Source organism: Cnephaeus nilssonii (genome assembly GCF_951640355.1).
Source record: "Cnephaeus nilssonii genome assembly, chromosome: 15".
Classification (NCBI taxonomy): Eukaryota; Metazoa; Chordata; class Mammalia; order Chiroptera; family Vespertilionidae; genus Cnephaeus; species Cnephaeus nilssonii.
The window spans coordinates 16,126,332-16,140,157 of NC_137086.1; the positions used below are offsets into that span (position 1 = coordinate 16,126,332).

The following is a 13,826-nucleotide window of genomic DNA, read 5'->3' on the forward strand; positions in this document are numbered from 1 at the left end:
GTTCAGTTTCTGACCTCCTGGCACCGCGGCAGTGTTTATCAGGAGGCTCATGTGACCGAGTAAGACACAGAGCCCCAGCCTGAAGGAAACAGCTGCTCGCGGGGCGCGCTCCGGCACTTGGCAGCTGGACAGGCAGGGTGCACACCGCGCAAACTGCCCCAGTAAGTAACTGGAGAACTTGTGTGTGTGTGTGCGTGTGTGTGTGTGTGTGTGTGTGTGTGTGTGAAGCCACATGCAGTTCTTCATTTTGATTTTTGTTTCCCTCTGGCACGGAAGGAGGCATTTTATTTGTACCTGTGACGAAGAGGGATGTTCATTTTTAAAACATTTTTTAAGAGCCTGTTATTTTCCGCCCCGTTGTTTTCTAATTCTAAGGATGAATGGGGCACCTTGCTCAGCTCCTGTCTAGAAAATAGAACGTGTGTTTTCTGGGGTCCGGGATTTTTTATGGTCTGTGGTGTTTAGGTTCAAAGCCAAGAGTCAGGTCACGAACGAGAGAAGCTTTTGAAGTGTGTTGAGATTTGATCTTAATCAGTGTTACCTTTGGAACTTGAGAGAGAGTGTGTTTTGAGAAATGGCTTGTTTGTTTATCGTATGTCGGACTGGAAGACGATCAGTTGTATGTCAGTTTTGAAGACTGTCTCATTTAGCTATGCATAGCAATCTGCAACGCAGAAAACGAACGACATGGCATGTAGGGTTAGATTAGAAGTCAGATTTAGGTTGCAGGCGTGCTTTCTACTTCCACCAGCTAATTCACCTTCCTGACTTTAATGCTGAAATGTGTAGCTGCCTCTGATCTTCCTTATTTTAGACAAGGGAGCATCCGTGTGTTTATGATGCTCAGAGTCTTGCTTCCTTGTTTATGCCCCAGATTATAACCCTGTTGCCTGAAGCTGATGATCAACTCTGGGGGGACCGGCTCTTTCGCTGGTTCCCTGGGCAACACTGGAGCTCACTTTGGGGAGAGCCGCCAAGCAGTCCCTTCCTGGAACAGAGCTGCTGTTTGGGGACTTTTATCCTTTCCTAGTGGACACCCAAAGAATGCTTAAGCCCAGCCAGTGTGGCTAAGTGGCTGAGTGTCGACCCATGAACCAGGAGGTCACGGTTCGATTCCCAGTCAGAGCACATGCTTGGGTTGCAGGCTCGATCCACAGTAGGGGGTGTACAGGAGGCAGCCGATGGATGATTCTCTCTCATCATTGATGTTTCTATCTCTCTCGCCTTCTCCCTTCCTCTCTCCGAAATCAATTTTACAAAAGAATCCTCAAGAAGAAAGGAAAAGGGAAAAGGGAGAGGGCAGAACCTGGAATCGACGTGAACTTCTGGAAGTGACCCGCCTCTGAATCAGAGTGTTGTGGGGAGATAACCCAGCAAGTTCCTTTTTCTGGAATGACTGGATGTTGAGGAGGGGGCCAGAGTGTGGTTGTTTTCAAGTGAATTGTTACCGAACAGTTATTTGACTTGTGGCAAGCCCGGGGCACCCTGCTGTGTTTCCCCAGGTGACGGATGGCCTGTCATGGATGCTCAGGTTGGATGATTTTCTTGCAATTTCTGTCCCCCACCCCATGTTGTATGTAGAGAATGAATTGCAAATGACCCACAGCGTGCAGCTTCTACACCGTTTACCCCTACACAGTTGGTCTTGCATCCCACACCGGCCAGAGATCTGGGAAGGAAGCAGTTTCAGGTACCCCGTCTGAAAAAGTGGCTCCTCTGTCTAGTCTCTCCCTTCTTTTCCTTCTCGTGTGGAAGAATCCACAAAGCTTAGTGTGTTTGATGAGAACAAATGTTCCCAACTTCTTTGTTCCTCTTTGTGCCATGTGTGTGAGGTCGCTGGGTCAGCCGGTGCCCATGTGGCCCGTGGCTTCCCTGTCTGACTGCAGGCGTGGCTGCTCAGTGGGTCCTGGGATAGTTTCACTTTTTCCACAGGCAGACAGCGGAAAAGAACTGTCCAGTGAAATTGTGTCTCTGGAGTATTACAGCCACCCACAGATGAAATGGGGTGGTATCCTTTGAATTATTCAAGTGCTCAATGTTTGAAAGCCTGCAGATTTTTTTTTTAAATAAAGCAGTGATCCCTTGACTTTCAAAATAATCCTCCTATATAATAAAAGCCTAATATGCAAATTGTCCCCTTGGGAGTTCAACCACTCGCTATGATGTGCGCTGACCACCACGGGGTGGTATAGAACATGACGGGCATCGGCAATGTGGTGCTGGCGGCGGGTGGCAGTGGAGGTGCTGCCAGCCCCGATGGGCCCCGACGAGAGCCGGACTGCGGCGGGATGGTGAAGGAGGTGAGCGGGCGGTGCCAGGCCAAGGTTGGTGTGAGCGGGGGCCAGATCGCCCCTCTGATTGCCCCGCAGATGGCAGCAGCGGGGGGTGGGGCTGCCACCCGGCTCCCAGGCACTGAGGGAGCCGGGCAGGGGGCCCGGCCCTGATGGATTGTCCCACAGGTGAGGGGCCAGCACCAGGCCACGGTGGGGTGCCAGGTGGGGCTGCGGGGCTGCGAGGCTGGGGATGCAAGCTGGGGCTCTGAGCCTGGGGGCACAAACTGGGGCCCAATCCCCGCAGGCCACCCCGAGGGACCCCACCCATGCACGAATTCGTGCACCAGGCCTCTAGTAACAAAATAATAAAAATAATTATTTTACATGGAGATAGTCTATCGAGTCCAAGATGTTTAGTTAGGTCTGGATAGGAATCTTAGAAGGTACAATCTAATGCCTTTATTTATTTATTTATTTATTATCTTTTTTTTTAAAATCTTTATTATTGAAAGTATTACATATGTCTCCTTTTTCCCCCCATTAACCCTTGGCCCCTGCCCTTGTCTCCCCCCCCCCCCCCCAACACAGGCTTTCACCACCTAATTGTCTGTGTCCATAGGTTATGCATATATACATTCAAAGTCCTTGGTTGATTAACTCCCACCCACTCACCCACCCTCCCCTGCCTTCTTATGAAGATGAGGAAATTGTAGCAAATGTATCTGGGTCACAGTGCCAGTTAGCAGCAGAGCCAGAGAAGAGAGCTCACAGCTTCTGCTACTTCTCCATCAGAACATGAACACTAATAACTTTAACTTACATTTATTGTGCACTTCCCATACCAGATGATATGCTAAAGCAGTCATGTTCATTTTTACATGACCCTCCCAATAAGCCTGTGTGGTCTCTATTATCATTCCAGTTTTAGAGTTGGAGAAACGGAAGCTCCGAGACCCCCTTAGCCACGAGGCTGTATTTGAACCTGTACACATTAAAAACTACAAGTGGGACGAATATGCTAATCGCACATATTTAAATGTAAAATCCCACGACGAAATGCAAATGCGACTAGCTCAGTGCAATACAGTTAGGCACACACATGTGCGAGGGCCCTTTTGAACTCTCCATGGCAGGAAGGGTGAGGTTTCCCCTCCTGACAGTCCACGCCGGAGCTCTGTAGTCAATGGCTGGCGGTGTTTTCTCTTTGACAGCAGTTCAGCAAAGAGCCTCCCGTTGGTAAGAGCAGCAGCAGAGCTGCGTTACTGCCCTGAGCACACTGCTCTCACGGCCCCTCTGGCCCTTTCCTCCGTTTTTTTCCTGTCACTCCTTCCTCTGGAGGGCTGCCACTCCACCCCGGCCCCACCCCAAATAGCCTGCTTAGTGCTGATAAAACGATGATCAGACCTGTTTCTAGTGACTCAACCTGGAAGGCTGGTTGTCCACAGAGGGGGTTGTTGTTTATGACCAGAGGTAATGCAACCCTTCCCCCTGTCTGCTCCTTGGCTTTGTTCTGAGCTGTGAGGGAGGTCGCGGGCCAGGGGACTGGCTGTGGCAGGGGAGGGAGGACAGGTGTGTGTCTCTCTGCCGCCTGGGATGCTGCCTGCACCTGCCTTTGCCAATTGCAAGCTTCACCCCTCTGCCTGCTGCATATCTAAAGAGGCCCTCTCACTTGTGAGTCACGAACCTGAGGCTTTTCTGGGTCGTCAGCCAGAATCCTTAAAGAAACCTACTTCTTGAACCCTTCACAACGGGCTCTCCACAGTCCTCCATGTGGTGAGATGTCCAGATTAGGGCTGGCGCTGAAGAAGAGCCCTAGTAATTCATAAGTAGCAGAGGGTCCTTTGGTTAATCGGGAGAAGAATGAAGTAAGCAGACCATTCATGGATGTCGGTGAAAAAGTTACTAAGGTTTTCTCAAGGCTGTTATGACAAGATGACACATTTTGAAGATCAGGGTATTAATAGCAAGAAAGGGGAATTTTTAACCCGCTTCGCACCTGCCTGGTGTTTCTAAAACTAAGAACCCAAGCGTCTGATCAGCAATACAGTCTGCTAAACCAAAACCACTGGAAATTACCTCCAATCCTTGCTGGGTATTGCTTATTTCTGTAGCAATTGGCACAGTCCAATGGGTGTTATATGGAGACACATAAGATGGACTCAAAACCAGAGAAGAGTTCACAAGTCATACTTCAGAGCTTGTTTGAATCAAAATTGTGATTATTTTCTTCGGAGCTTTTAGGAGAAGGAAACAAGCCTCGTGATGTGGGGCTTGCTTTGTTTCTTTGTTTTGGCCAGATTGTGCGTTCCAAAGAACCTGCTCCCAGAGTTAACTCCCTGGGGTCCCTCTTTCCTTTTATATGAATTGCTCATATCCAGTTCTTGGAGGTGTTTAGGTGCTGCATTTCACATTTCTATTGTTCTACTAGAGGCCCAGTGCATGAAATTCATGCACAGGTAGGGTCCCTAGTAGCTGCCGGCTGCTGGCCGGGGCCTCCCTTTGTTCCGCGCTGCCCCCTGGTGGTCAGCGCACGTCATAGTGAGCGATTGAACTCTTGGTTGGAGGAACTCCCGAGGGGACACTTTGCATATTAGGCTTTTATATATATAGACTAGTGGCCCGGTGCACAAAATTGGTGCACATTAAAAGGGAATTAATTAGAGAAAATATTTTAATATTGCTATTTGTCCTTTCTCTATAATAGAAGTGTCAGAGATGAAAGAAAATTGGTAAAATGTATATGAAAATCTTCCTCCTGTCAGAGTCTGGGGCATGCCGAGGGATCCAGAGTCAAGGCCCTGCCCACCCATATGTACCTCGAAATCACACGAGACCCAGATCCAGCCGGCCACACCCCCATTGGGCGAGATCCAGACCTAGCTGGCCCCACCCCCGTCAAGCCCCTCTGGGCGGGGGGGTGCAGCTTCAGATCCCCCATCAAGCCCCACCGGGTGGGGGGGTGCACCCTCAGGTCTCTTGGCCCAGCGCCGGGGTGGGGGGTGCGGCCTAAGGTTCCCCAGGCTGGTGCAGGGGCAAGGGGTGCAGCCTCAGGTCCCCTGGCCTGGCCCCAGGGGGTGTGGCCTTAGGTCCCCTGTCAAGCCCCACTGGGTGGGGGACGCAGCCTCAAGTCCCCTGGCCTGGTGCCAGGGTGGGGGTGCGGCCTGAGGTCCCCTGTCAAGCCCCACCAGGCCGGGGGCGCAGCCTCAGATCTCCTGCCCCAGCCCAGCACCACACAGCCTCAGGTCCCTGATGATCGCTTGGTACAGGAACCCCGCCTCCACTGTGGGCGCAACCATCTTGTGTTACGGGAACCCTGCCTCCGCTGTGGGCGCAGCCATCTTGTGATGGCGTGACCGAGTAAGGGTCAATTTGCACATTTACCTCTTTATTTTATAGGATGGATTTGGAAGCCTGGTTTTATTTGCTGTTTTAGACAATCACAGTAGTATCTCTGGAATCTGGGTGTGTAGGTTCGCTGTGCTCTGATCTTCCTTGAGCCCATCCATGGTATTGGGCAGACAAACTCCTACATTTATATGGGAATTTTCTGGTGTGAGGCATTATTTTTGCAATTGCTACAATCCTATGAAAAAGACAGGCCAACATCACTATTGTTTACAGTGAGAAACCTGAGAATGAGAGAAAGTGAGTGACTTGTCCATGGTCATGGAACCAATAACTGGCACAGCTCTGCTAAGTCCCCCATCTCCCGACTTTGAATGATACCCATGAAATTGTCCCTTGTGATCAAAAGTGCTATAATTTGTATTATCTTACACTGGACAAAAGCTAAGTGAATGGCTGATTTCATGATATGCCATTTCACACATGTCAATGATCGTATTTCCAAGCCTATGGATACTTGGCTTCAGAAACAGGGTCAACTTAGTTACAGATGCAATAGTATTTGCTTAGGGTAATTTTTTAAAGGAACTTAGTGGTCATTTTCTTCCCCTGCAGACCCAATGTGGTTAAGTTGGAATCATACCAACTATGGCATTATGTAATATTCAGCTTTGGAAGAAATCTGGTTGTTTTCTTAAATACAAAAAAAGAGGAAGAAGAAGAAGAAAGAAATCCGACATCCAGCACTCCTCTTACCCAACAAAACCATCCGCATTCTTGGAAGTTCTGCCTGGTTACAGTGCCCTTATGCCCACGGGAACCATGGCCACTGTGACCACTTCCCTCTGCAAAGTTATCTGCCCACAACTGTGAGGTCTTAGCTTGCTAACATATTTGAGAATCTGCACTACTAGTCAACTTTCTGTTGTGGCAGTCGGTTCATTGTGGAAAGCATTATCAGTATGTTGACAAGGTCGTAAAAATGACTGTGTGATGCAGGTGATTTTACAGTGCACGGTGTCATGGCCAGGGCTTAGAGGCGGGGCGGGGTGGGGGAGGGGGAAGTGGAAGCAAGTGAACAGCTTTATGATAATAGCGGCTATTACAGTATGTCTTTCTAAAGTAGCTTTTTTTGGAGTATGAATGTGAAAGCTAGTCTTCTTTGAATGTAAAAAATCCTGAAAGACATTTACTTCATGAACCGACTCAAAGAGCCTTTTCCATGAACCGACGCAAAGAGCCTTTTCCATTGGGGACTGCTGTAATAATCTGCACCTTTCAAGAGAACAAAAGGGAAAAGAAAATTTCCAAAAAAGAAAGAAAATGAAATGGTGGCTTAAAGGTTCCCAGATAAAAGTCTGTAGAATTTGAAGTCATATAGGCTTTGATGCCTCTATTGTAAGTGGAGAATTGAGCTAAGTATATGAATGACTGATGTACCAGATGTCACAACATCTTTTTAAGTTTCTCAGTGATCAGATTGTTTTTGAAAGGCTTCCCTATTTGTCAACTGTTGCCCTATCCTTATCCTTAACTTACTATTGTTTAGATGGACCTATCCCCAGCCCACAAAATGGATCATTATGCCATTGATTTGCTTTAGTATTATAAGTGTATTCAGCATGTCATCTTTGACTATACTTTACGTACAAACTTTGAGAGAGAACTAGTAAAGGGGGAAATAACATGGAAACAGTTTAATCCACATAGTGTATTCCAGAAATTTATGTTAGTAACTACTTAGCTGCTGCTTAATTCAGAAATTGCAGACAAGTGCTTGCTTCGGCAGCACATATACTAAAACTGGAACCATATAGAGATTATCATGGTCCCTACGCAAGGATGGCACGCAAATTCATGAAGAAAAATTTGCAAACTAGTAACTGCATTTGAATGTGTAAGTGATTGTGATTGCTTCTTTTTTCCCCCTCTGAGGCATCTGTACTGAGGTAGAAACCTTAGCAATTGATGAACTGGCCAAAAGGAAGGCAGTGAGCCCATGAAGCTGCCATGGAATCAGACTTCATATTAAAAAGAAAGAAAGAAGGAAAGAAATAAAGAATTGAGTTTTGCCTCTATTAAGTTTTGATAAAGTAATAATTTTCCTTTCGTTCAACAATTCAAAATGGCAGAGCTGAGGTGTTGGGGTTTTTTTTTTGTTTTGTTTTGTTTTGGGTCTTTTATATAAGTTCACTTTGAGGAGATAGCAGTAGGGATTTTTTTTTTTTGGAATTTACACACTGTAAAACCGACCGACCTGGTTTTCCAAACTCCTTACACCTGGAATCAGGGAGCTGGAAAGAACACATGTCCTTTTCCAGCCGTTCTAACAGCATGCCCTGTGACTGTCAAGGATGAGTGTTCTCAAATCTCAGGTTAATGGAGATTTCTGGAGCTCAGAAACCACTTAAGAATTTAAAACAGTTTTAAAATAGAAGAACTGAGTCTAATTTCCATATTTGGTTCTGGAAAACTCATATCATAAGTTCAATTTGACTGACTTTGGATTCAGCTCTTACTTCAGTTCTGCTTTTTAAAAGTAGAAAGTGTTTCATCCATGTATGGAATGCCTGCCATTCAAAATCACATGAGTTGACAGGATGCTTTAGAGATCCTTCTTTTTTATGGCAAGGACAGCGCTCAGGCTAAAGGGTGGTGCTCGAGATTTCTCATCCCTTTCTGTTCCCAGCCACTCTGATTCTAAGACGAGTCTGTCTCTATTTTCCTTCCGTGGTAGGCATCTCAACTGAGCCTGCTACTGGGAGAGGAGAGAAACTGATGTTTACTTTCCCAGCTCCCAGAGGTGGACATTGTTGACGCTGCTGCAGAAGTGATAACTACATTTCTGAGCTGGTTGATTCACAAGCCAGTGAGTAGGGAAGCCAGGGTTCTGGTCCTCGTTTGCCTGGAAATAGAGTGCGCGTCTTTTCTATTCCAACCATACTGTCTCTCGCTCTGTTTATGCTACAAACCGATGCTCACTATGCAAAGGGCAGCCATTCTGTGGAGTCCGGATTCTGCTGTCCCTGTCAAGCCATGGACATTATGGCATTCCCAGTACATGGCGATTTCCATCAGGAGGATGCTGTAGGACAAAGAAGCATCCCAGGACTCCGTGGGGGTCATGACTGCATCCTACAGTCGCCTTTCAGCCCCCGGCCCAGAAAACACTCACCCGTTCCCATTGCCAAGGTGTTCTGTCAGTGGTGATGCTCTGCACCTTGGGCAGGGTGTTCTTGCAAAGCGAAGCCTCTGGCCACACTCAAAGGTCATCATTCTATCTCACATGATGACACATAAAAAAAGAGCATGGCTGTAGGACCTGGCTGATTAACCAGCAGTGACAGTTTGCTTTAAGTTATATTCAGTTTTTATGAGAAGTGACTTAATAGTGGCATCGAGTGGAGCAGTCATCCTTACTTCATAAGTTTTTTCTTGGGGCCCCGATTACTAATAGATAAAAGGGCTGAGCAGACCTTGAAGCAGGGCCAGGGGGACATATCTCCTGCTATTTTAATTCTCTGTGTTTTAGAAGAACTACTGCTTTCATCCTCTCTTTGGAAGCTGCAGGAACTTTGTTTGACTTAAGCCAGTGATGTAAGAATTGAGGTTTTATCTTTTTTCAGCTACAAGAATGAGTGAAAAATGTGTCATACATCAAATTCTGCAACCATTTGGAATATTGTTTCACAAGTTTGTGGAAGAGAGGCTAATATGTTTGAGAAATCGTTTTGAGTTTTAATCCTCAGATTTGGAAATTCTACACCCAAAATTAATAAAACCTCAGTAAATGCAACCTAGTTTTTGGAACCCCCCTCCCCTTGTGTGCAACCCAGAATTTATATTTAGGTGACAAGGTAAAAATAATCCAAAATATTTTTATTTGATTCATTTGTCAAGTATTTTTAAACAAATGCTTTGCACTGCACATTATGCAAACATGAATAATGGCACAGACTTTGTCCTACAGGATATTGCCACCTAGTTAAGCAGATCACTATTTTAAGAATTATTACAATTATTGTACAACACATATATTTTTTCTATTAAAGAGGTTTGTACAGAGTTCTGTGGAAGTCATCTATGCAGATGACTATATCAGGGTGAGTCAGGAAAAGTTTGCTAGGGTTGGTGACATTTGAGCTAGGTATAAAAGGATTGGTAGTCATTGTTCAAGAAGAAAAAAACCACACTATCTTTTGAAAGAATCCATTCCAGGAATAGCATGTAACTTGGTAGATGTGAATCACAGGGATATGTTAGAGGGGAAACCAGGGAAAAGTCCCAAAAGACTAGGTGGTTCCAGGGTTAAGGATAGTGTTTGCCCTTCTAAAGCATTCAGATCTTTTAGAACCATTTAAAGTTTAAGAAAACACACCTTTTATTATAGACTATTTTCAATATATACAGAAGTTGACAATATAATGAACCCCCATGTATTCAATACCCAACTTGAACAATTTTCAATGGCCAATCTTGTTTCCTTTATGTCCCCACCCATGTTCTTTCCTTACCATAACAGTTTTGAAGCAAATCTGTCATTTCATCATTCCATCTATAAATATTTTACTATGTTTTCTAAACCGTAAGTTTTCTTTTTAAAAATCTACAATATCAGCCCTAGCCAGTGTGGCTTAGTTGGTTGGGCATGTCCCATGTACCAGAAGGTTGTTGGCTGGATTCCTGTCAGGGGATGTGCAGGAGGCAGCCTATTGATATTATGTTCTCACATCGATGTTTCTCTCTCGCTCTCTCGCTCTCTCTCTCCTTCTCTCCCTCTCCCTTTCTCCCTCTCCCTCTCTCCCTCTCTCTCCCTCTCCCTTTCTCTCTCTCTAAAAATCAATTTTAAAAAATACTGAAAGAAATCCACAATATCATTAATACATTTAACATAATTAACAATAATTCCTAACTGTGATCAAAGCTTGTCAAGTAAAAGGGTGATATGAATATACTTGAATTCTGGGAAGAAAACTCTGGAGGCAATGAGGAGGACATGTTGGAGAGAATAGCATCTAAAATGCTAAAGGAGACAGAGTAGCCGCTTGAACAGACTGATAACTGAGACCTCTTCAGATTACATATAATCAATAGTTATAAAATCATAAAGGCTAATGAATATTATTTGTTCACCAAATCCCCAAACACTGAAGATTTGAAAGAGGTAATTTTAAAATAATGGAGTATTTTTTTCACAATATATGTTGAAAATGTTCTAAATGTATAGTGAATATCCATATTCAGTTTTACCATTAACAGTTTATTCTATTTGCTTTTTCACACACCTATCCATTTATCCATTTCTCTATCCATTCATTGGTTCATCTTTCCTTTTCTTCAAAATAAGTTCAGCAGTACATTTCATTCCCAAACACTTCATCAGACATAGCATTAATCAGAGTTCAATATTTACACAGGATTTGTATCTTATGTAAGAGAAATTAAGCTTATACATTTATTTTATCAAAAGGAAAGTCTGTAATTCAAGAAGGATTAACATAATTCATGGCTGATTCTTATTGGGTTATTTATAAAAATGAGAAGCTGTTTGAGAGTCCCTTGATTCTCAAAGGTTTTTGCTATGGAGCAGCCATACCACTGACAAAGCAGCCTTTGACAGTATTTACCTCTCAGTAAACGTTAATTAAATTTCAGTGTGAAGACAGGAGTGGGTTAATGGGCGGGACGGGAGGAGACCTAAGTAATACTTTCAATAAAGATTTTTTTAAAAATTTCAGTATGAAGAAATTGGCACCCCAAAGTGTAAGCTTTCTGACAGTAAGTGATAGAGCGGGTATGAGAACAAAGCACTTCCAATAGTTTTGCATTGAGCATCACTCCTTGCCTCCACCTACCTACTCCACAGAGTGAGAATGCAATGTAGCCGATGATTTAAAAGTAAAAAGTGTAATAGAGGCAATGCATTCCATACAGAATCATCCCAAGATTAAGAGAAACCAATAATTGGTCAATAGGAAAGGAGGTAAAATGTTTTCACAAAAGAGAACTCTTTATTCACAGATTGCAAAAAAAAAGGGGGGGGGTCTGCATTCATAAATATTTATCCTCTGGTTTCCTCCAAAAACCATTCAAGCAGTTTATGATAAACAGCAAAAATAAAATAAAACTGGAAGTGATTGACAAAGGAATAAAACAAGGTCAAAATATATCAGTTAATAGAGCGTGGTATAAGTGTAGACTTTGAAAGCTTTGAAATGTTTAAATTAAATCATATTCTGCCATGGTTAATACTGCCAATTGGCTCAAGCATTTAAAATCAAGCTGAGAAGATGTCTGGGAAGATGCATTTGTTCAAATGTTTGTTGTTGGTGAAGATATCTTGTATTCATTTGAAAACTGAAATATTCAGTCAATCTGTCAGGCATTTGCCTACACAAAAAGTAGACATTCTGATGCTAAAAAAAAAAAAATTAGGTGTTTGATTGACATTTTCAGTTCCAGTATGATGTTATGACGCCAGTCTCTATCAGTGGTTCTCCACTGAAGGCACTTTCACCCTCCAGAGGACGATGTCTGGAGACATTTTTGGCTGTACTACTGGGGGTGGGGGTGGAGTGCTACTGGCATCTAGTGGGTAGAGGCCAAGGATGCTGCTAAACATCTACAATGCATAGCATGGATGAACTCCCCCACAACAAAGAATTATCCATCTGAAATATCAATAGTACTGAGGTCGAGAAACCCTGACCCATGTGAATCAATTACAAATCTCACTCTAATATGCTTTCAAAACACTTTAGATGATTTACGTGTGCCATTTCTTCTTGAAACCACTGTTGCACAGTAAGTAGTGATAACCTAGTACACTTAATGAAATACTGCTGCATCAGCACCAGGGCAAAAGAGATGTAAAATGACTAGTCCTTTAGAATAAGGTTCAGAATAAGGTTCACAAAAAGCTAAGCTGAGTGATTCACAACACAAATTGACAGCACTCTTGGGTGCCCAAGAGCATCAAATGTTGGCAGGCAGGAGACAGATATTTAACCAGCAGAAAAGTACTCAAAGGAATTAGGGCCACATTGTTTATCTGAGCTGGGAAAAGGATCATTAGTTCCTTAGTCAGGGAATGGTTCATCCTGGGACATCTCCCTCTGGGACTTGGAGAGCTCATTTCTCTCTTCCTTCTTTTCTCTTCAAAAACTGAAGAAGGAGAACTGCAGGTATCAGAAGTAGATGGATTAGATAAACTCCTCTGCCAACCTGGTGATTATGTGTCTCTTATTTACGTTATTCTCTTTCATCTTCCCCTTACTACTGTAATTATATAGTCTCTATCTGCATTTGCAACCATTCTCATCTTCTTTCTTTATTTTTTGTTACATCTGGTTCCCATCCTTTCATTTTTATTATGTCCTCCTCCTCCTGAGTCTTTAACTTCTTCCTCTCTATGAGATAATTCCCATTAGTGTCCAGGTATGTTCCAGCAACTCACGTCTTATAAAAATATCCCTTGATGCCCACATCCTCTTCCAACTGCTCTTTACTTCAATCCTACACAAACACATTAAACTTATATTCTACTCACGATGTCTTTGTTTCTTTGCCTCCATTTTGTTCTATTTACTCTTCAACTCACCCCAGCCTGGCTTCTGCCTGCTGCTCCATTGAACTGCTCTTGTCAAGATTACCTGTGATCTCCTTGTACCAAAAAGTTTAAAAGCAGATAGGTTTCCATCCTTCTCTTATTTGACCTCTTTGTAGCATTCAATGCAGTTGATGGTTTCATCTCCCATGAGTATGTGCTGTTGGCCTCATGGCACAACATTCTTTAAGTTTTCCTTCTGCATCTCTGACAACTACTCAAGATGCTTTGCTGCTTCATCTCCTCTCTCTGACCTCTAGATGTTGGAATTTCCAAGGCTTAAGGTGGGTCCCCTTGTCCTTTAGCTTTTTACTTTTTTCTCAAGCTATCTGAACCATTCCTATGGCTTTCAATGCTATTCACATGGAGATAACTCCCGATTTTAAATTATATCTCAGATCTTTTCTTGGAGCTCCATATTTGAATAAATAACCACATCTTGAGACCTGTACACAGGAGTTTCACAGGAATCTCAACCTTCACAGATCTTAAGCACAATTCTAGATTTCTTTTGTATAACCAACCCACCATCCTGCTAATATTCTCTAACTCAGTATATGGCATTATGATCCAGCCAGTTTTTCAAGCTTTTAATTCCCTTA

At 43.8% G+C, this 13,826-nt stretch overlaps 1 protein-coding gene across 4 annotated transcripts in view; it reads left to right on the plus strand.

The window, feature by feature from the left end:
- Positions 1-13,826, plus strand: part of RASGRP3 (RAS guanyl releasing protein 3) — a 108,192-nt gene that overhangs the window by 27,625 nt on the left and 66,741 nt on the right. Inside the window, exon 1 of one of the 4 annotated variants that reach the window (XM_079791919.1) lies at positions 34-161. The exons of the other annotated variants lie outside the window; for them this stretch is intronic. The gene's annotated coding sequence lies outside the window, so the exon portion shown is untranslated. Of the gene's footprint in view, positions 1-33; positions 162-13,826 lie in introns of those variants that run through there. 4 annotated transcript variants of the gene reach the window in all.